The sequence below is a fragment of the Marmota flaviventris genome, chromosome 4 (genome assembly GCF_047511675.1).
Source record: "Marmota flaviventris isolate mMarFla1 chromosome 4, mMarFla1.hap1, whole genome shotgun sequence".
NCBI lineage: Eukaryota > Metazoa > Chordata > Mammalia > Rodentia > Sciuridae > Marmota > Marmota flaviventris.
The window spans coordinates 143,280,389-143,305,672 of NC_092501.1; the positions used below are offsets into that span (position 1 = coordinate 143,280,389).

Genomic DNA, 25,284 nt, shown 5'->3' on the forward strand with positions numbered 1-25,284 from the left:
AAAAAATCTGAAAAACTATGCAAACATTCATTTGGAAGAAATATCATCTTTAGCAAATTTTAAGTAAAAAAATAAATAAAATAATTTTATCTTGTTTTGGTTTAGGGAATGTTCTGATTAAAGCAAATGCAAAGAAGTCTGTTTTCTCAATGCAGTCTTTCCCAAATAAATTGGCAATTTCATTACAGGAATAGCCTCCTCCATAGGAAAGTTTACATCAGAAACTTCAATGGCAAGAATCACTAAAATTTTAATAAATTAACTTAATGGAAGAGTAGAAATACCAGAATGGACTCTTTATACCATGACTATTAGTACAAATGCCACATTCCAAAACAATATTATGGCATTAAAAATTCTAATTACCTAGTAAAGATCTATTAAATTTATTTTAGTCAAATACAATTAACAAAATTGTTTTTTAAAAAAAGACTAAGTTGAATTGTATGGTAGCACTTCAAATATGACATTTTCTTTATTTAAGCAGCATACTGTTTTGATGTCTTTTTTGTCTTTAATTCTAAATAAGCATAACACTAAACTGAAAATTGCATACTCTTTGAAGATAGGGCCAACTGACAGCACCATTCCAGTCAAAATTTTACTCAACCACAATCAATAAAATCTCATCAATCTGTTGTGGAGAAAAGGAAAGGACAAATGTCTTTGCCCCTCAGGAGATTCCAAGCTAACTGAAAAAACAAGACCAAGTCACATGTAAAAGACATAAAATGACTTCCGAAAACACTCACATAGAAATTAATAAACAGCAAACAACATGCAGAAGTGCAGATGAAATGTAAATTAATTTAAGACAGATAGCTAATTAAAGGCTTAAGAGACGTCATCAGTTCTGAGCAGAGACTAGCAATCTAAATCTACAATTATGCTTTCCAAGAAAATGAGCTTATCTAGGAACTGATTTCTGACTCTTGGGGAAAGTCTAAAAGTCTGAATAATAAGCCGCTTTACAATACAAGAAAAAAGTTCTGAAAATGTCTTGGGTCACAGAATTAGGATTAATAGGGATTTGAGTTTCAATTTCTAATAACTCATATCATTCATGACATCAGTTATTGTTTTGAGAAAACATGCAAGTGAACAAAAATAAGCTGAAAACTGAGATAACCTATCTTTTTGCTGGATAGTCTTGTACTTTCTAAAGAAACTCAACATAATTATTTTATCTGATTTTCTGAGCAACTAAATTAATAGGTGAGGCAGGTAGGTTATAAATATCACAAATCAGACTGTAGGAAAACTATGTTATTTAGCCAAGAACACATATATACAAAGTCAACAGCGAAGCCAGGACTTAAACCCAAGTCTCCAAATTCACATCTAGTACTCCCTGCTGCTATAACTCAATATTGACTACATTCACATTAAAATATGCCAGGAGTTCTCAAGCATGTCTTCCTGTATTCTAAGAGAATCTCTAAAACATGTAACTCTTTTAAAAATCACTATTTATGAAGAAATCAGGTTACATAAATGTGTAAGCCTATTTTTTATTTTTTTAACTGTTCCAGAGCTGGGTTTTTTTAGTTTTTGTTCTGACAGTCAACCAATGATGAGAGAATTTGTATACTAACTGTACATTAAGTAACAGCAACAAGCATGGCTACAACTCTTGAATACTTTCCCTGTGTAAGGCACAAATCCAAGTGTTTCACATGCATTAGTAAATTAATCCTCACTACTACCCTGTGAAGTAGGTATATATATCATATTCTTTTCTTAAAGGAGGAAACTAACTTAAAGATCAAAAGAATTATTTTAAGGACAAATATAGCTCAGTAAACTAGAAAACTGAGATTTTAAACTCAGGTCTAATCCTAAAGTTGGTGCTTTTAGTCAATATGCTACAAGGTTGCCCAATTCCCTCTAACAATGAATATAAAAGGGATCCATAACACATTTTATTAGTGTGATTATTTAAGCTATTCTGGGAGGGGAAGGTACAGGAAAGAGTGATGGGAAACATTATGATCCCATGTTAATTATCTAATTCAGGTAAAAGGTAGAATCTCTCGTTTGAAAACAAGTATTCTAAGGTTGGTTATATTAGGGTGGACATTTTCTTTGTGACAAGGTCTCTTTCCCAGGCTAGTCTTGAAGTGGTGGGCTCAAGAGACCATTCTACTTTATCCTCCACAGAAGCAGGGACTATAGGTATGCAACACCACACTCAGTGTTTCTTAAGTCAAATAAGAAAATGCATGAATGATGAAAATTATACTATACAGTATCAAGATTTCTCTTAAGAATTTTTAATTTTGTGAAGTTATTTTAATACAAAATTATAACACTGAAATTTGAGTTCACATATCTGAACTGAGGCTAAATCAAGTTCATTCAGAAAATATGTTCAATAGTAAGCATCACTATCCATAAGGATAAGAGGATATTTAATTTCTATAGGAAGACAGAAATGAAATTAACCACTAAATTACTGAAACACCAAATCTCACCACAAAAGACACAACTTTGTATCACCTGTATATTAACAAATGTGTTAAAGAACTGAAAGAAAATATCCACGTATCTGTTTGGAGAAAGGTATTCTGTATTCAATACTATGACAACAATACCATAATGTACCCATTATTACGTACTTAATACAAGACTGAGTTATAAATACCATGAAGAAACAGAACCACCATTCAGAAACAAATAGTTAAAAATAAGGGTGCTGAATTAAAATGAACAGATTCTGCTAAGTCAAGGGAATCTGATTCAAATTTCAAAATTCTTAATTAAAATTACATCTTCTATTGCATTTTACTCAATGCTTGGCCACAGGAATATTTTCCTGAAAGGGTTTCAGGAATCCATTTGATACAATAAAACTGAAGGTTTTTCTATTAATAATGGTGTAAATCAAGTATAATAGTTCATTCTTCATCAGAAATTTTGGTGACATCACATATAATAATTGCCATTCAACTTCTTAAGTGAAAATGCAAATTGAGATATTTAAGTCACAAATATTATACTAATTGCTTTAGGATATTTGAAGACTGCTTCTTAAATACCAAAATCAAATAAAAGGGAAGAAAAATGCAGGGATATCCACTAGAGAAATTAACTAGAATAATTAACAAAATAAGGAAATGAGATTTTAAAAATTTCAAACCAGGTACGGTGGCACATGCCTGCAATCCCAGCATTCATTTGGTAGGCTGAGACATAAGGATCCTAAATTCAGGGACAGGCCCATCAACTTAGTGAGACCCTGCCTCAAAATAAGAAATAAAAAGGGCTGGGAAATGTAGCTCAGGGAAGTGTCCCTAGGTTTATAATTCCGGTATCAAGGCAATTTATGAAGCAAAAGTGTCACTATTTTTAGATATAATTCTATTTCTGGAAATCCCAAGAGAAACCACAGAAGACTCTTGTAAATATTGACAAAACTCATAAAAGCAAACGATTACAAAATTAACATATATTAACCAACACTCTTCCTAAATACAAATATTTCAATTTCTGAAAAATGAGAGACTGAACTAACATAAACGCCCTCTCTCCAGCCCTACAAATGTTATCAATATATAGCACTTCGACATAAAATACAACACACCAACTTTTAAAATACCGCTGAGATAAAAATGACAACAAAACTCCCAAGAGCACAAAAAATTAAACAAAATATGGAGCCAAGAGGTTTGGAGAATAACAACCTAGGTCAGACACAGTCTCTAAAGACCAGGATTTAATGCTCACATGAGCATAAGAAATGGATCCTTGACTCAAAACATAGAAAGTGAAACTAAAAGCCCTTGGAGAGCAAGGACTCTGGCAAATATGCACCATCAACAGTCAATGTAGGACCAGAAAATTTCTACCTATCAGCTGAACCAAACTGGACAAAAATTTCTCATAGGAGAGAGAAAAAGGAAGAAGGTTGGCAGACTGGGGTGTTTAGGAAATGGAAGTGCTAATTACCCTGATCTGATCATTATACATTGTATACAGGTACTAAATTATTCTTTATGTCATATATATGAAAAACAATTATGTCAATTAAAAATTAAATAAGTGAAAAGGCAACCCCATGTCCATTCTATACACAGATATGGAAGAGAAAACTCCCACACCTTTCCATGTTACAGTAATCCCAATAGGGAAAGTAATATAAAATGTGTTGGATGAAGCAAACACCAACTCCTTCGATGAACACTTTCAGAAATCCAGAACATTTAGGAACCCTCCCCACAAAATAATCCCACTTATAAGAACTCAAAAATAAAAATCAGCATACACAACAATACTTAAGAATTAGTACCTTATGCAGAAAGAACTTCAGATAACAGAATAATTTAAAAAACATTATAAAATGTAATTACTACTAAAATAATTAAGGACATGAAAGAAGCGCCAAACCTCACAAAAGAATAAGATAGTTGTTTTTAAACTAGGGCTTTAAGGGGCTGGGCTTATGGCTCAGAGGTATAGTGCTCGCCTACCATGCATGAGGCTCTGGGTTTGATCCTCAGCACCATATAAATACAAAATAAAGATATTGTGTCCACCTATAAATAAAAAATAAATATTTTTTTAAAACTAGGCTTTTAAGAATGAAGAATTATACGCAAAAATGTTAAAGGGAAAAACCATTCAACAGATGAATTACACAGCAAACTAGACGTGATCAAAAAGAAACTGTATATCAGAAGGAGTTAAGAAAACTACCTAGAAATAATACTTAAAAAATATGAAAGAGTGGTTAAAAGACACAAAAGACAGAGTGAGAAGGTAAATACCCAGGGGGAAAAAACAAAAAATACTGAAGATGCAATATTCAAAGAGAACAGATTATGATTCTCAAGAATGAGTTTACCAAAGAAATACTCACCAAAAATCCCGAGCAAGAATTCTGAGCTGAATAGGTAAAAATAAACTCCTAACTAACTGATGTGAAACTGGGACAAGGCAAAAAAAGCTCCCAAGAAAGAGAAAAATCTTTAAAAAAAAAAGGAGGAGGAGGAAGAGGAAGGAAGGAAAAAAGAAAAATAATTATATTAACAAAATTCCATCAGCAACACCAAATAAGAAGGTAACTTCATCCTGAGATTTATACACACTCTATAAGGGATGGGCAGTGAATAAAGACTCTTGGGGAGTTCATCATTCATATTTCCATGGTGAAAAACAATTCGATAATCAACATTGATAAAAAAAGATTCCCTCCTAAAAAGGCATGCAATGTAAGAATGTGGGCAAATCTGAATAAGCACTGACAGTAAACAAGAACTGTTAGTCTGAAATAGGTTACAGTTCAAGTGTAGCTAAAATTCTAGATGGTTCACTCCCAGCACTGACCCCCACATCAAAATTGTATATCAATATTTTTATTGTCCATCTCTTCAATCGTATACTCAGTAAAGTATGCAAAGTAAAAATTAGGGGTGACCACTACATAAAATGAAACAAAATATTTTACATCAACACCTACTGCAAACCATATAAAAAAATTACTTCAAAATGGATCAAAAATCTAAATGTAAGAAAGAAAACCATAAAACTCTTAAGAAGAAAACATACATAAACCACTGTGACCTTCAGTTAAGAAATGGTTTAAGATATGACCCATAAAGCACAAGTAACAAAAGGTAAAATATTTAAATTGGGCTTCATCAAAATTTAACACTTTTTGTACTTCAAAAGAAGCTATCCAGAAGGTGAAAAGGCAACTCAGAGGCATGAAAAATAAAAAACCATAGTGACATACCATTTCATACCCAACAAGATGGCCATGATCAAAAACATGGCTAATAATAAGCAACAGTGAAGAGAAACTGGAACTCTCATATGCTGCTGACAGAAATGTAAAATGGTATGGGTTGCCTTGAAAGCAGTTTAGCAGTTTCTCAAATTGTTAAACAAAGGGTTACCATACAACCCAGAACTTCAACTACTAGGCATATTACCAAATGGAAGTAAAAATCTACTTCCACACAAAAACTTGTACACAGACCTTCACAGTATCGTTTTGCATAACTGTCAAAAAGCGGAAATAACCCAAAAGTCTATCGACTGAAAAACAGGTAAACAAAATATATTATCTGCGTAGTGGAACATTATTCACCCCTATAAGGGGAGGAAATGACATATGCTATATCATGGAAGAACTATGAAAACATAAAGTGAAATAAGATAAAACACAAAACACCACATATTATGTGACTATATGATTCTATTTACATGAAATGTCTTCGTCTTCTTCATTTTTTTTCTTTTTAGTGATATGCTGTAGGACTGCACCAAGGTGCACTGTGCCACTGAGTTACATCCCCAGTCCTTATTTTTTTTTTTTAAAGTCTTGCTAAGTTGTCATGATCCTCCTGCCTTAGCCTCCTAGTAGCTGGAATTATAAGTATGCATAAGAGCACATGGCTACTTAACTATATACTTTTTGATCATTTACTGCTGTTACTTCTTCTTTTTTTAAAACCATGCTAGGGATCAACACAGGGCCTTGAACATCATAGGCAAGCTTTTTATCACTGAGCTACATCTCCAGATAAATTATACATTTTTAAAGGATGAATTTTATGATAAGTGAAATTACACCTCAATGAAATTAATGATATTCAAATTATTGCTGGGGGATAGAAAAGAGGTGGTCAAAAACACTGCATTAACCCAATAGAGAGACAGAGGGCAATAAAACAACACACACACACACACACACACACACACACACAAAACCCATTTACATTAATTAGCAATAAAAAGATAAAATGTCTGAACATAAAATTAACTAGAAATGAGCAAGATGAAAACATTAAATTCTACTCACAAAAATAAAAATTAACTTGAACAGAGGAAAATAAATATCTATACTTACCTCTTATGCACATGTCAACTTAAGTACGTTAGTTTAACATACTTAAACTAATCTAAAACTACAATGCTAGTTCAATAAAACAGAAATTTTAAAAAACTAGCCAAACTAATTATATTTCTGTGGAAAAAGACTGAGAACAGTCAGTAATTTCACACACACACACAAAAAGAAAAAGAAGCAAAATATTAGGAAGACAAAATATAAAGGAGAAAAAAATGAAAAGTATTAACACTAATTAGATATTAAAAAGCAATTAAAACTATAGTAATAAAGATGTCTGATGGAAGCTCATATGAACAGTAGATCAATGCAATAGATTAATAAGGACACCAAAATCAATCTCAAATATATATGAACAAATAAATAAAAGGTAAAGGTGGTACTTCAAACTTCAGGGGAGAAGATGGACTACTCAATAGCCAAATGTGACAACTTTCAACTCGAGGCATCACAAAATAACAGAATAAATAAAGATATAGCCAGGCATGGTGGCACATGCCTGTAATCCCAGCAACTCAGGAGGCTAACGCAGGAGGATCACATGTTTGAGGCCAGCCTCAGCAACTCGGTGAGACCCTGTCTCAAAATAGAAAAGCTGGGGGTATGGCTCAGTTGTATAGCGCTCCAGTGTTAAATCCCTGGTAAAGTTATAGTTATTTATTTTTAAAAAAATCAACAAAAGTGAATCTCCTTTTCATTATCACACCTACATAAATTTCACATGAATATTCAGATTGAATTTTTAAGCGTTTAAAATGAAAAGGCTCTCAGAAGACTATTTTAAAAATATAATATTGTTTTAACCACACAAATTTTTAAAAAATAAATGTTCATCATTTTAACTTTTTCAAAAAACACAATTTCTACAGAGCAAAAAAGGATATTTGCAGTACTTAATAAAAGGACTATTCTGCATAATATATAGTTCTTAAAGCCATTAAGAAAACAACAACAGATTATACAACCAGCCGGTTCATAGAAAAACAAATGCCTGAAACATATGAAGATGCTTTTGTACTGACAAAGAGATGCAAATTAAAACTAGTATATCACTGGTCTCAGATGGGCATAGATTTTAAAAGTTTAGACAATAATTAAAAAGGTGATTGAAATAAATACCATCACACGCTTGACATCTTTTTAGACAATTTAGCAAAAACTCAAATGAAGAAAGTAAAAAAATGAGAAATGAAAATTGGGAACACCACTGAACTGGAAATTCCATCTTGTTCATCTTTGTTGCCTATCAGGAATCACTGAATAGACTGATGTCTCATGAATGAATGTTAAGGTTATTTTAAAATCCATTCCAGAATATAACACAAGTAATATTTTCTGGGCTGGGGCTCAGTGGTAAAGTGCTCACCTGGCATGCATGAGGCACTGGGTTCCATCCTCAGCACCATATAAAAATAAAATAAAGGTATTGTGTCTACCTACAACTAAAAAATATATATTTTCTTCAAAGAATTAAAAGGTTGTCCTCTCAGAAACAAAGGCATCTAAGATTTCAGAATGTAGATCATCCAAAGTTGGAAAACATTAAGAACATTCCTTTTACAACCAGGAATAAGAGAAAAATGTCAACTATGACTACTTCTCTATAACACCGTACTAGCCAGCAGAAGACAACAGAACAAACTATTGCAAGGGGAGAAATAAAACTATCATTTGTAGAAAACTGAGTAAAAATAAGAATTCACAAAATCTTAGAAATAAAAGTTATCAAAGCACAAAAATATAAAAGTTAACCACATATAGATACTAGAAATAATCAAATAGAAATTTTTTGTTTTAAAAGAAACCAATTATGATACCAGCAAATACTATACAGCATTTAAGAATCAATCTAATAAAATATGTATAAGATCAGAACACAGAAAATCAAACTTCATTGAAAGTTTTAAGTTAATATATTAAAGACAACTTGAAAAAAAGTTGTGGAGAGATGGAACCCACATTCACAAATATGAAGACAATATTGTATAGATGAGGATTTCCCTTAAATTCTCTGAAGTCCGACAACTTCCCTGAGGACACCGCTTCTTTCATGTATCCATGTATTTCCTAAGCTGCTTTCTCCTGAGTACACTGTCAATAGCTCTCCTTGCCAACACCAAATTCTCTAAACTATAACATCATAGTAAAGTCTAATTTGTTCTGAATTATCTTCTTACTCAATATTTTCTTGATACCTATACTTGAAAATGATTCCCATTGTTTTGTTGTTCTTATCTATTTGCAGGGAAGATTTGTGCCTAAATTCTGTATTCCCATCTGCACATAAGGCACATTGTCAGCACAAAATAATTTTGCTGAAAAGAAATGGATATAAAGGTGAATTTTTTTCTTTACTGGCACCAACAACCAAAATACTAAATATCAATAGCTATAATCATTGAATTACTAAGAATGGCAAATGTCATCACTTGAAGTACTGACTATAAGAAGAAGCTGGGAATAAAAAAAAAAGTAAGTGGTCAAGCTATTAAGTGACACCCACGTCAGTCATCTCTATTTAAAGGCGAACATGAATCAACTCATCACTATAAAATAGAAAAATGTGAAAAAAATCTGTAGTAAAGCACATTCTTCTGAAAGAGTATGTCTTATTATTCTAACATTACTCTTTCCAGGTCACTGCAGCCTGGGTAAACCTAGGGTTATGCTAAAATTTTAACAAAATTCCAACAATCAAAACAATTACCATGTCTGACCATACTTAAGAGAATGGTTTAGATTACAAATTAACAAAATATCTCATCATGAGCATATGAATTTCAGCTGAGGACAAATAGAGGAAGCAATATCTTTTTAACAAGAAGATCAATATTTAGGCCTTTATCCAAGAGAAAAAAAAATCATACTAAAAAGTTACATAATCATACTGAGGAATACAAAAAAACAAAGTTACTAGTACAAATACACCCCCTAAAGCCAATCAGCACACAGTTATAGCTCCAAACACATTGCGTTTACATCCCTATATTGTAAGAGGGCTTAAAACATGTTAAAGCATTAATAAAGTCTCCATGTTGACTTTCCTGATGTTAAATCAAAGGGTGGGTATAAAAAGTCAACTCCAAAGTTAACTTCAGAGCACTTCTCCCCCACTTGCTATTTTAGTGCTTCAGAGACAAGTTTAGTTTCTTACCCCATTTCTACCACTAGCTCTTAGTGGAAGGAAAAACCGAGTTTAAGAAAGGTATATCAATGTAATTACCATTAAAAGTGTGGATGCAGTCAGGCACAGTGGCACATGCCTGTAATCCCAGCAACTCTGGAGGCTAAAGCAGAAGAATGGCAAGTCTGAAGCCAGTTTGACTCTCTCAAATTTTTAAAAAAGGATGGAGGACATAGTTTAGTGACAATGATTCCAGGCTCAATCTCCAGAACTACAAAAGGGAGGGAAAAAAAGTCTGGATGCCATGGAGATATTTACAATTGATATATAACCACACTGTATGCAGGGTAGCATTCTATTGAAGAGAACTTCCTGAAATAAGATATTAAAACATCAGAAAATGCACCGAACACTCCTTGTGTTCATGATTACCATAAAAATAAAGCTGCTTTAACAATACAATCTTGAAAGTTCCTCAGTAAAAAATTAAGTAACAAAGATCCTTAATTGGAAGTCCCCAAGACCACCTCCAAGTTCAGAAATTTGCTAGAATTCACAAAACAACATATACTTGCATTCATTCATGTCTAAGATAAATTATTGCAACACAGTAAACAGTACACAGCCAGGAAAAAGGAAACAGGTGGCCTCTAGAGGACTTCGTGGAGAGCTTCCTATGCTCTCTCCTCATCAGAAAGGCCACATAGAATACCCTCTGCACCTAGTAATGTTTGCAATCTGTCTGGTAAGAGAAACCCAGTAGATTCAGTACCCAAGGTTTTGATAGTGAACTGGTCATATGGGCACCTTCTGTGTAGCACATATCAGAATTCCAAACTCATGGAAATAAAGGTGTGCAGCACAAATCACATTGTTTGCAAAGGTAAAGCACAGTAAACCACCCTTATCAGCATGGGAACAGTGGGAAAACATCCAGGATTTAATTTCTCAGACAACAGCTGAGAGGCAAGCTAACAAGCAGGCTTTTTTAAGGATAGTAGTGTCTTCAGCTTGCTAACTTATTTCTGCACAGACATCACCAAGTGTCTCTAGTTAGTCACCATCTTTTCACAACTCTGCTCTATACTGAATATTGTCATAGAGAAATACAAAGGAAAAAGTTTTATTTTTCTTATCTGAATATATCCCTTGGGGAAGGGCAAAGAAAACCAAAGTTTAAAAAAGTAGAAAATCCTTAAGTTGTGGCAATGAATATATTCCACTACCTTATATCCTTATATGTTTAGAAAGAGTTACAAGTTAATAGTACATACTCCATTGCTGGAAAAAACAGCTGACAAAATATAGTTCATACAGGAAGGTTATGAACCTGTGCATTTCATCAACTACCTCTCCAGTATCTCTATTACCTAAATATATATACTAATGAAACAAGTTAAGCCTTAGAATAAAATTTCATCTACTTAACAATCATTTTCAATTTCAATACCTTAAAAATTATTTACAGCTATTGTCACAGAAATTCTAGTTCTGGAAAGTATCCCAAAATTAATAACACAAAAAGTATCCAGGGAGATAGTTATAATTAAATAAATGTATATACTTTCTTTCTTTTTTTTTTTTTTTAAGTTTTAGATGGACCTAATACCTTAACTTATGTGATTAATTTATTTTTATGTGGTGCTGAGGATCAAACCCAGTGCCTCACATGTGCTAGGTCAAACGATCTACCAATGAGCTACAAGCCCAGCCTTGTATATTGCTTTTTAAAAGGTAACACTAACTGGAGATATAGTTCAGTGATAAACTGCTTGCCTAGCATGCTCAAGACCCTGGGCTTGATCTGCAGTCCCACACTAATAAAACATCAAAAAAGGGACTTAAAAAAAGACAGACAAAGATTAGAGAAAACACCACCCAGTAATATTAAAGTGGTAAGAATAGTTTTAAGAGAAAAAAAAGCACATAAATCATGTTTTAAAATGTGCATTTTCCCCACATAGTACAGTTATTTGATTGATAAAGAAGCTGAGTGAACTTAATAATTTTACCAACAATCAAATGAATTTCTTGTAAGCTTATCTTTTGAGTAACCCTAAACATAAATTTGAGCAAATTAAAGTTATAATTATTATCTTAGAGAATATAATTTTAAAAACCCTAAATTTAGAAATCCTTAGTTGCTATTTTTGCTTCCATAATAATCACTCCATTAGAAGAGTCATAATTAAATTCATAATTATCTTTCATATCAAAATTAAAAACAAGAATAAATACATAAATAATAAATATATAAATAAAAACATAAATCTAATTTATGAATCTGACAAAGTTTGAATAGAATGTTTCAAAATTTCCAATTTTTAAACCAGCAGCAGACCAACCTTTTCCTCATCTTTTTTTTTTTTTTTTAAACAAATTCTACAACTGGGGCTGAACATACTTCGAGTGATTTTTTTAGTCAGCAATGAAAGTAATGAGACATGGAATTTATGTCTCTTGAGTGCTAATAGAGCCTTGTGTAGAAGAACCCTCATGATGTTGAATTTAACCTTAACTTAAACCATTAATGGCTATGTAAAATACTATTGTTATTGTACAAAGAGAAAATGTGATTAAATGAAGAATTGTTAAAATTCCTGAACATATCCGGAAATAATAAAGTTGAAGGAGGCTGATATGACCAAATTAAACATTTGCTAAAATTTCTGGTACTCTGCAATAAAGCCTGAAAATTATTGTGGCAATCCTAAAGATCGAGGTACTATAAAAAGAAACAAGCTACTATAAAGCTAATTGCTATAAACAAGAATGATTCAGAGGATCTTCCAACTTTTTGGATTAGAATTTAAGTGTTTCTAAAGAATTCTATTAATACAGATAAATGTTTTGAACTTCACTAAAATTTTCTTAAATGTACATATTTTGAAATTTTTTTCCCAAAATGCTATATTAAATTGATGGTATACATTTGTTAAGAAATGCTAACTTAGAATCCAGGAATACCTTGATTATGGCTTTGGTCACTTTTCTGTCCAATGAGACAGTAATATTTCTTCGAGATACTGCCATTAAGTTAAAATTTTTAAAAGTTAATATTATATTGACTATTTTAAACTGGGAACATTTTGCCATTCCTTTTCAGCTACCGGATGGGGGGAGAAAAGAAAGTTTAAATGGAAACAAATAGAAATTGGGAAAAGAATCATATAAGCATGCGTATGTTTTAACTGTGGATCTAATCCCAGAACACATTGTACAATATAAAACAAATCACCCCACCATCAAAAACTTCAACAAAATGAGAAAGTAAAAGCTAATAGTAGCCTTTACTTGTTCCCATAATAATTTCATTTTTCAATCAAATTCAGCTTTGCAAATAATTCTTAAAACTGGCTTAAACTGTTCTTAAGAATACCATGCTTAAGAAGATCACAATAATCATGCAACTAATAAATCCAAAGTAGATTGTATATATAATCAAATTTGTTTAAAGCCCCATTTTTCAAAGTTGCATGTTGGATGACTACTTGCATCTTTAGCCTAAAAGATGTTTAAAATAATCTACTTATGTAATTTGGGTAAAATTCCCATTATTTTTATATATTTTAAATCATACTGTCTTTCAAATAACTAAAATTAATATATTTGTCCCCCTGCTTGTTTTTACAAGTCTTCAAAAAGATAATCCAAACTATCCCTACAAAGTTTATTATGGCCTAGAAAATTAAGGTACAAAGATTTTTTTCTTTCTGTGGCATTTTAAAATTCCTCAGATTCCACACACACAGAAATCATTTAATTAAACATAATAAATCTCATTTCCTCAAATACTAATACAAAAATTCTACAAAGTTTAAAGGTAAAAATCATTATCTCATTAATATTTGACAATTATTATCAAAAAAGCATGTTATAATATTAGCCATAAGCTGATAGTATAAACTGTTCACTGATTTAGTGAATATTTACTAATCAAATTAGGTCCCACTTAATCCTAGACGTTTCAAGCCACCAAGATGAAATATTCTAAGTGCCAAAAGGTTTACTTGAGAGAAATGTCCATAACCCCATGTGAAAAAAGGGTAACTTAGATTCATAACTGCAAAAATCCTATGCTGACCTATCAGGAACTACAAATTTTAGTTGGCAAATAGGAGCAAACTTTCTACACTTTAAAGAATTGTTCCATGATGTTAGGTGGATAAAATGAAAACAGAGTCAATTAAGAATATTGATGTTAATTGCCAAAACTGATTCCTTCACAAACCCTGTTTTCACAACAGCAACCCCTTGGCTTAGGGGAATTAAATGTTGCTGAACTCAACAATCCCTTCAGTTAAACAAACAGACCCCTCATAGAGCTGTCCAACGCTGCCCAAACTATCCATCCTTTAGTCGAATCAGTCAGTTTCATGAATTGTAGGATTTATCTTCAAGTCCAGTGCTGACTCAGAGGGTAGCTTGTTCCCTAGAGAAAACAACCAACAAAAATCAGAACAGCTACTGCTCATAAGCTCTTTCAACACCCAAGTGGAAAGGACAAACTTATTGGGTCCAAAAAAATAGTTCAACTTCCTTTCAACTACAGAAGTAGCCAATAAACTGTTGGCAACTGTATGCCACAAGCAGTTCTTGGTTAAAGCTTTCACTAAGTTACGGCAAGAATGTTAAACAGCTAATGAATTTTATGAGAAAAGCTATCGCACAAATCATATGGTTTCTCACTGAGGAAATATGTGGGGCTTATAAACCACAAGCATTCTAAAGGCTAAAGTTGATTTTGTTTATCTTTCAAAAGCTGCTTTCTAGTGTATGTGTTGGGGTGGGATGAATTAAACATCTACACCCGGAAGCAACTGACATGTCTAGAGTAGTTTTGCCTAATAAAAATAAACTCGTGAAGTGTTACATCATTCCTTAAATACAAAATTCTCATTCAGTAATTAAGAGAAAATATTTTGAATAAAAGGCTAAAGAGTAATATTATGTTTCAAGATTTAAAATAGTGAATTGCCTTCCTTAGCATGTCTAAAGCCAACAAAACAAACAAACAAAAAAAATCAAATAAATCAACATGCACAGCCTTTGAGTTTCAAAAATACACAACAAAACAAAGGAGGCTTTCCATTTCATGAGTTGTGTTATTTGTTTTAAAAAATAAGCTATGATGGGGAAGGCAGGTGAAAACAAAACAAAACTAGAAGAAAGAAAGAAAACCAAAGAGTTTAAGCTAATGTCAAAACAATGTAATATCATTTTGTCTTTTCTCTAAAGGGTTTCCATACAAGACTGTGCCCAGACAGAATCATGACAACTACCAGTACAACTTTACATTTTTAAAAAATTTATCAATGCCATTAATTAATCAAATGTCAAATATACCCTAATTAAAAATACTTCCTTCTCATTTCCAAGTTCTAATATGGAAAATTCTTGCTACTCAGCTAATAATTTCAATGCCTTGGATATCAGATTTGTGGAGAACTTTACAGTAATAACCATGCATTGTCTTGAAAACTGTACTCATTTGAAATAGGCACTGGACATTTTGGTGATTAATGGCTTTTTTTAAAATGCCTTGCTGATTCCCCATTTTCCCAGCTTTTCATAATTCCAGGAAAAAAAAAAAGGCCTAAAGAGCCAAGACTCCCATAGTATGTGAGCAATGAATGATAGCTATTACATACTACCCATAGAAAACTGACACTCATAATTTTCTATATTCTATAGTTCAAATGAGATCTCTACTGAGAAAAAGTGAAAGCCTCACAGTTTCCTTAAATTGGTAAAGTCTCTCCTGAGAAATAAGCCTTCTTTGCTAGTAGTTGAAAAACTGAAGCATTTACAGAAATGCTTCAAAGTTCAGCAAATGCTTGATTTGAAATTTTTATTTACTTCCCATTACTTATTTATTAAATCAACAAAGTAGGCCCCAATTAATAATGCATTCGTTTTTTAACATACCAACACCAACATTATTTAATTTGTGTTGGATTAGGTTATCTTAATGAAGACCTCAAACTAAAGTCTCCTGGACTCCTGTACATATATACAGATTCTTTATTTGGAAGATAGTGATTCTGCAATAATCTTTATTTCAATGCACAAGGACTCAGATTAAATGAAACAAATAATCCATGTGAAACATAATTCTCATGTTACTGTGTAAAAAAAAAAATACAGAAAAGGAGACTCACCCACAAATGTCAAGCTATTGTATTTAACAAAATACTACACAGCACTATTAATCTCACTTAATAACTCTGAGTTAATGTAATAAACCTGACTCTGTAAATGCCAGTATTATCTGTACTGTATAATTTAAAATTTGGGATTATATATAGACTTCATGAGAGTTCTATTGGCATTCCTAGTTTACAAGTTCCCTAAGGATAGAAGTGGTAATTAAATCTTTTAAGATTTGGTTGCCCGTTCCTAATAAACAGAGAGGTTATATTCCAGCACATCTTTTCAGTCTTTTCTACTACTAGTCTTGTTAAGGTCTGTAAACAAGTCAGGATGGCGGCAAGTCTCTTCTCCCCACATCTGAAAATCCCCAAAATACAATGTGTCAAATTTTGGGAAGATAATGGCAATAGTTAAAGATTCCGAGGTGGTATCAGGTACTTTAAATTCTTTTGTCTCTATATCATTTTCTGTTATTTCCCCCATGTTCTAGCCCTATCCAACCTTTTCACATGCCTAGCAACTAATTTTAAAATGAAATACTACTGCTTGGATTATTTCATATTACACAAATTACTTAAAAATATTAATTTGAAGAGACAAATCAAAAAGAAACACTACAAAACATAAGCAGTAACTAAGAGCCTAACAGTTCTGTGAAGGGAACTATCCACATGAACTAAATAATTATAATTTAAACCGACATGAGGATCATCAACCCTTGTATTATGATGATATTTAGGGCTGACATTTAGCCAATATACACTGGTACCAAGGATCTTTGTCAAAAAAACAAACACACACACACACACACACACACACAATACCAGTTCGCAAATGGCCCTGCCTTAACCTAGCTTCTCCAAGCAAAATCCAAGGATTTTCCCACAATCAGCATTTTAAGGGTTATTCCAGCAGAGGAAAACAAAAACAAAAACAAAAAAACAGCTCCCAGCCTTCTGCTCAGTACCATGCTTAATGCCTAATGGGGATTTTCTTTAGATCTGTTCAGTCTCTACCTAACTCAGATTACATTACTTTTTCAAAATTCACTGACAGAATATTTCTCCATTATGTTAAATTGGTTAAAACAAATGGGAAAAAAAGTCAACAAACTTCATGGATTCTCAATTGTATGTTTAAAACCTCTAATGAAATCCTCTCCACCTTTTAAAATCCATCTCAAATACTTCCTTTTCCATGAAACTTTTTCCCCTATATATCCTCATTCAAATCAGATGAAACTCACCACCCTTCCAATATTTCTGTCATTTTAAACTTTATTTCTCTAGAAGTAAAGGGGTATGTATCAGAATCTCCTTTGGGTATTTTTTAAAACAAAGATAAAGGCAAATACTTCAAATCTGATTCAGTTAATCTTCGATGGGGATAGGGTCAATCTGTATTTTTAAATCAACACAGGTGACTATCTTTAGAACATATGGAAGCTTCCTGGAACCACTGTATAAGGTCAGGTACTGAGCAAAGTTCTAGGAACTTGAGAAATAAAACCTGGGGCTCATACTTAAGGTGCTTAAAATCTTTCAATTTTAATATTTACTATAAATCTCTAAGTGATATCACAATAATGAACAAAATAATAAAAATGCCTCCAGAAGCATTTTAGGAGAAAATTACCATATGTAAAAATAACAGACAAAATCTAAAAAAAAATTTGAGATACTTTAAAATACTATCAAAGCATAAAATTTGACAATAAGGTCTAGAGACATAGAAATGGTATCATGGAATAAGGTATTTGATCTTAATTAATGAAAACTAGGCAAGATTTCAAGAAACAGGAGTTTTCCATGTAGCAAGGTCCAAGAAGACAAAAAGACAGGGAAAAGACTGACCATGTTCAAATACATATCCTTAAAGAATAGGATATTCCAGTTGATAGTAAAGTAGGTTTGACATGAAGTAGACTGGAAGAATCTAGACTTATTTATTCAGAAAAGAAAGCTGGTAGTGTTTACTAGTATAGTAGTGCACCCTTAGTTACATTCGAAAACACCCCCCCCCCTCCCCCGTGGATACCAGAAACCAGGACAGTACCAAAATCTATAAAGCAATGCTTTTTCTATTTAAAGTAAGTTTTCAAGCACTGTGGCCATAACTTTTGCAATGTAAGATGCAACAACAAAATCAGCATTTTTTTCCCCCATCTTCACAATTTCACAAATGGAAGACTCATTCTTACCACAGATTTTAGCAACCTCAGCATATGATTATTTTTTCTTTCCTGAAAACATATGTCTTCTTACTTAAAGAAAGCACTCCACAGCCTCTCTTTGGCATAATCAAGTTGCCAGATTTTGGTATGCTTGTGTTTGGGGGCCATTATTAAGTAAAATCGAAGTTACTTGAACAAACAGTACAATGCTGAGACAGGTGATCTAGAATAAACAGGACAGCCAAGTAGTACACACCGCATGAATAAGGTGGACAAAGGGATGATCCAGGTCCTGGTCCAAAGAAGCAAGATAGAGGGAGTCTTCATGGTAGGCAATTTAAAATTCATAAATTATTTCTCAAATTTTTGATTTAATATTTTTGGGCTGACTATAGATAGTCTAAACTGCACAATGGGAAACACCAGGAAAAAGGAAACTACTGTAAATTTTGTTATTTTAATTTGAAAAAATATCTACTAAGTAACTAAACATGGTTCCTATCACAATGAAAGTTATATTCCAGTGGCTGTAAAGAGAACTCCCCATCCCATTTTATATAAATATGAAAGTTCCTAAAAAGGAAATAAACAAGGTAATGTGATGGAAATTTTTTTCTATGGTTTTTTAAAATAAATGACATTTTAGCTGAGATCTATGTGAAGAGAAGAAACCAGCCATGCTATGGGAAGAACAAATAGAACACACACAAAGAAAATGAGTCAAAAGGAGCTTGACCTATTTGATAATATGGCCAGAACCGAGTATATTAAGGGAACGAGTGACAGTGAGATTACAGAAGTATTCAAGACACAGCTTATGCAAGCCACAGTAGGGGGCTTGGATTGTACTCTAATAACAATTAGAAAGCAATTATTTGACTTATATTTAAGATTACTTTTGCTATTATATGGGTAAAAATGCAAGGGTAGACCAGTTGGGCTGCTTGAATAGTACATAATAGAGGGGATAACAGCTTGGTCTAGGATGAGGGAATGAAAATGGAGAGAAGTAATCAGTTTAGCAATATTATAGAAAGCCAAATGACAGGATCTTATAAGCTAGTGAAGGAAAAGGAAGCAAAAAAATTTTAAGCTTCTTATTCAAGCATTTTTCAGAGAGTTGTCATCAACTCATAAAAGCTCAGACAAGAAAAAAACCTTAATTCAGCAAATCAAATATAAAGATTAATGAATTTAAAGATGGACAGAGGTAACAAAACAATATATCTTAATTACTGTAGGATGGATTCCTTGGTAATTAGGAAACTTTTATTATCATTTAGCTGGTTAAAGAGAGAACTGAAGTTAGATTCTAGTTTAGGATTCTTGCTACCTACAACTTTTTATATAGAAATTATGCATTCACGCACACGTGGAAAATAGCTACATAATAATCATACCAAAACACCCCAAACATGAACAATTTTAAGACAATATGTTGACAATTTTCTTTTGATTATAAACATATGGAAAAGAAAGTAAGGTGGGAGCTGTTCCCCCTCCTTGTACCAAGACTAGTGGATTCTCCACTGCCCCAACCTTCCTAAGGCACCAGTTCTTAGCAAGTATTGGGCATTAGAATTACCTAAAAGACTTCATAAAACAGACATGTGCAGAAATGGAGAGAAAGAACAAGAAGGATCTGTGTGAGAAATAAAATTGGTAAATATAAGTGGGAAACAAGGTAAAAATGTACTTTCTTCTGGGGATGAAGCAGTAGTAGGAATTGAACCCAAGGCCTGGTGCACGCTAGGTAAGATACTCTATCACTGAGTTATATCCCCAGTCCCTTTTATTTTGAGACGCAGTCTCAACCAAGATCGACTCAAACTTTCGATCCTCTTGCCTCAGCCTCCCAAATAGTTGGAATAACCACCATACCAGGCGAAGAATGTACATTTTAAAAGCATCTTAGGAAATGGTGCTATGCATCCTTGGTAAATTATTAAAAGATTAACAGTGAGCCAAGTTAATTTTTTTTAAATTTAATTCACCATTTCTAGTATTAATGGTTCAAGCCATGAGAAAAATCCATTGAAGTCTGAAATACTTCATGAACATAACTAAACTCTGCAAGAACTTTGTCTTATTGTACACTAGTATTGAAAGCTTAAATCATTATTATTATTTATTATTATTATTTTAAATATTTATTTTTTTGTTTTAGGTGGACACGATATCTTTATTTATTTATTTTTTTAATGTGGTGCTGAGGATGGAACCCAGTGCCTCACGCATGCCAGGGCAGTGCGCTACCACTTGAGCCACATCCCCAGCCCGGAAAGCTTAAATTATTAAAATGGCAAAAGAGAAAGAGAAAATTACTTTTCCAAATTATGTTTCAAACAGATCATTTTTTTTTTTGAGGGTGGGATCATATTCCCCACTGATTTTGGTTTAAACACAGTGTCAATTTATGATGAAACCCAATCTACAAATATGCTTAAAAGTTTCTCCAAGCCAGTTCTCCATGGAGTAATAATCTTCTTTCCTGTGAACATAGATGCATACAAAATTATCTTCAGTAGTTGAGAAGTAAAAAACCCTCAACAAAACTTTAAATTTCTCAAAATTTTTTAACATTTAAGAAGTTGAGGACATTTTACTTAGTCATTTTATTTAATCCAAAACTACATATTTCTATTAAAATAAATTACTTTTCACGAGCCAAAGTTTTCATATAACAACTATATTCTTTTTATACAAATAAAGATGGAAAATTCAGAGCTCTCACATTAGGGAAATAAGGTAGATTTCAGAAAGACTATCAACCTGATGTTTGCCTATTTCAACTCTATTCTGATTTTATGACATCCTGAGGTAGCTCTAAATCTTCCTCAAGGAATACATATAATATTCAAAACACAGAATTAATCTGCAACATAAAAAAATGAACACAAACCACATAATGTATTTTTCCTCAAAAGGAAAGAAGTCACAATTCCAATGACTGCTTCTTCCTAAAGCATTAAGAAACAATGCACTTGAGCAAATTAAAAAAAACAAAAACAAAAAAAAAAAAAAACTCCTCTACAGAAGAGATCAAACTGCATATGGAATATAAGCACATAAGAAATACATCCTTCAAAACTTCAATTATCTATTATGTAGTTTTTAATTTAAATTGAGATTTATTTTTATTATTAATAAATTTAGGAAAGGGCATGTGAAATTATTTAGTACAACTTTTACTCTATTTTTACTTAAGAATTAACAAAAACAACCATACAAAGCTACAAGCTATGAATTTTTCCAATTACATCAGTACATTTGCCTTTGAGAATTTTTAAAAATTTTAATATTCCAGCTTAACTACATGCATGTGGACAACCATTTAAAAAAAAAAAAAAAAGAATAAGAAAACAGAATTCTAATCTGTAAATTCAGTAAGTTTTAGAATGGGCCAAATCTAAAAAAAACCTCATTCTGTAAAAATGACAGGGAAGATGATATATGCTCACTCACAGATTATTATTTCATAGAGGCATGATTTCCTCATAGATCTTACTTATAAATGTCATTTTCTTGTTAATGTATTACAGCTTAAACCCTATATAAAGAAGTATTTAAAAAAAATTTTTTTTTGGATAAAGGTTATTCCCAGAATTCAAATTAAAAGGTCCCTTATCCAAGTACTTGCTCTGATTCTTCCTATATGTATGCCTAATTTTGTGGATATTATTTGTTTTTACATGTAAGAAAATTAGATTCTGAAGGAAGTATGCATTTTACACATTTTTCTTTTTAAAGTTGAAGCTACTAGAACTTCATCTTCTATATACAAATATATGTAACAAGTTAACTAAAGTTAAAAAAGAACTCAGGTCCTTTTCATCTGTAGGCAAATATACAGGAAAAGTTTAAAATACTTATCTAATTATTGCATACCAGTAACATCCAATTATAACACCATGAATTATTTTAAAAATTATGAAAATATTATATATATATATATATATATACATATATATATACATATACACATATTTTTTAAAGTGGTAGTTGGATACAATACCTTTATTTTTAAAATTTATTTTTATGTGGTTCTGAGGATCGGAACCCAGCACCTCACACACACAAGGCGACTGCTCTACTACTGAGCCCCAGACCCATATGAATATTTTATTATGCAAAAAAAATGGACAAATTTCAACACATTCCCATAAAATATTATTTACTTTTCTTAAAAAGTAAAATGCTAATAGAAGGCACAGGGATCTGGTCAAAAAAGTGCAACTTGGTTTCCTTCTCTGGTTTCTCACTAAAAAATATCAGCAACTGATTTATATAACATGGCTGAATATCTATTTATGATAGATGATTATGTGGACTACAGAGGAAACATTGTGAACATTAATAAAATGAAAAGGCTTTCTCACAAAATATATTTAATCACATTGGTCAAAAGCAAATACTTTCAGTTCTTTGCACAAATTTACTTAAATTTTATCAACCACACACTCCTCAACAATATTTGATGGAGATCAAATCTGTACTCTCACTTTCTTTTCCACAGTTCCACACAGTGATCATCCCTGAACTTCAGCCTTGCCTCTGTCAATAGCATCATTTTCAGATGAAAATGTTACTAACTCAACAAATATTAAAATATTGAATACATGTAAAATGCAGACCCTAAATCCCTAAATATCTGATTAACTTGTCCACTTTTCCCACTTTTTAAAAAACTACTGTTAGAGTTTTAATTAAATTAAACTTAATTTTAGGAACTTTACTCCCCTAGGCTGTGTGGTAGTTAACTTACTTTGGTCAGTATAATATTTGGACAAACAGAATGGTGGCCTCCCTGTCTATCCCCAAACTCAACCAAATAACCTCAAATGATAGAATCTTTCCTAGCCTTTTCAATGGTGACACTCTTTTCATTCATAACTTAGATTATTTAAACAAAAGATCAAAATAAAACAGGGAAAGGAGAGTTTTTAGGCAGAAAATTCATTTTTTGTATTAAAAGAACTGTGTTTTTTTTCTTCTTCAGCAATATAGAAAATATCTATGAGTACACAGTATCCTTCATTCATAGTAATAAATTACACTGCTTTGTTTATAAACAAAAAGCTTGCTCCAAATTTGCTCCAAAGGGCTGGGATTGTGGGTTAGTGGTAGAATGCTTGCCTTGCATGTGAGAGGCACTGGGTTCAATCCTCAGTACCTCATAAAATGAATAAATAAAATAAAGGTATTGTGTCCATCTATAACTAAAAAAAAGAGAAAAATCTTGCTCCAAGTGTCTGACTATGAAGATTAATTATAAATATTCATAAAAAGTAATGTGAAAAAGTCGGATATGGTGGCACATGCCTGAAATCCCAGTGACTTGGGAAGCTAAGGCAAGAGGAGGATTGAAAATTCAAAGCCAGCCTCAGAAACATAGCAATTTAGCGAAACCCTGTCTTAAAATAAAAAATACAAAGGCTGGGATATAGTTCAGTGATTAAGCACCCCTGGATTACTCACCGGTATTAAAAAAAAAAAAAGCCATTTTAATTTTGGATTCTTGTCATATGAATACAAGCTTTTAATTAATTAAAAACAAAAATTACAGTCTGACTTCAAGAAAATGTTGTGAGGGCTGGGAATGTACATAGTAGTAAAGCACCTGCCTAGCATACACATGGCCCTGGGTTTAATCCCCAGCATCAGGAAAAAATGAAAAAAAAGCATTATGATTGAATTAATGAACACTCTCATTTCTTTAAGTACAATTTAGTCAATATTTTCTTTTCTGTAATAGGTGTAAAGCATACACATTAAAATGCCACATGTAAATAATAGATATTTGACTATTAGCTCCAGACCCATAGGGTTTAAAATTTTAACTAGCCACAGTACTTAAGCTACTCAATTTCCAGGTACTCTAAAAAAATTTATTAGAAAACATAATATAATAATTAATTTACATTATTTTTGCCCACTGATATCACCAAAGCAGAAGAAATTCCAATGGCCCAATTTTATTCAATTTATATTTATGATCCTGATTGTGCTTCAGTGGTTACCACAACAATAAATTCAACAAGAATCTCAGTGTAGAACACAGACATGAACCAGAAATGAAGCAAAACAAGCCTCAGCCAAAGGATAATTGAAAGGTCTTGTTACCTTACTCACAGTCAACAATTCAAACCCTTTTTCTTATTTGCCCTATTTTTTATTGGTTAATTATAATTGTACAAAATGGCAGAATTTGCTGTTATATATTTGTATATGCACATGCTGCAATGATATAATTAGGCCAATATCATTCCCCAGTATTCTCCCTTTCCCTTCAATCTTCCCTATCCCACCTTTCTCTTATTTTAAAAGAAAAAAATAAAAGTATTAAAAGATGTGTTTGTGCTCTTAGCCCTCAACAGACTAAGAGAAGAAGGGTTTTTAGGAAGGAGTGGAGGACTGGAGAACTGGATAAAGCCTTAAACAGAACAATTGTTCTTAAAATGAAGTCCCAGGACAAGAAACAGCATCGGCTAAAAACACATTAAAGGAATTCACCCAGGCCTTCTAAGTCAGAAACTGGGAATGGGACTCAGCAAGCACTGGGTTTTAACAAGCCTCCAGTTAATTATGATGAACTCTCAAATTTGAGCATCTTATCTTTGAGGAATGAATACTAAGAGTACAACAGAGTCATCAATAAAAAGCCATAAAGAACTCAAAAGTAGCTCTAATAAACTTTCCTGAGTATGGTGATTCACACAATACACAATGCTTTCAGGTACTATAAGATTCAGAGGCAAGAGGAATTATAATCTAATGCCTTGGGGAAGAAGGCCTATGAAAAGGATAAAGATCTTAAATAAGTAATGTTAAAACAAACTGCTCTATAAATCTGGATCCCTAAAAAATATCAATTGTATTTTGGCTCAGTACAATTACGAAGGCACATATTGTTGAGCATGTGTCATCAAAAAAGATTATTTTTTTTGGGAAGCAAGAGAATACTATAAATTTTGGCAACCT

General features: G+C 32.3%; 1 protein-coding gene across 8 annotated transcripts in view; it reads right to left on the minus strand.

Moving 5' to 3' along the window:
* Pan3 (poly(A) specific ribonuclease subunit PAN3) overlaps positions 1–25,284 on the minus strand; it is a 137,654-nt gene that overhangs the window by 35,879 nt on the left and 76,491 nt on the right. The window lies entirely within an intron of this gene.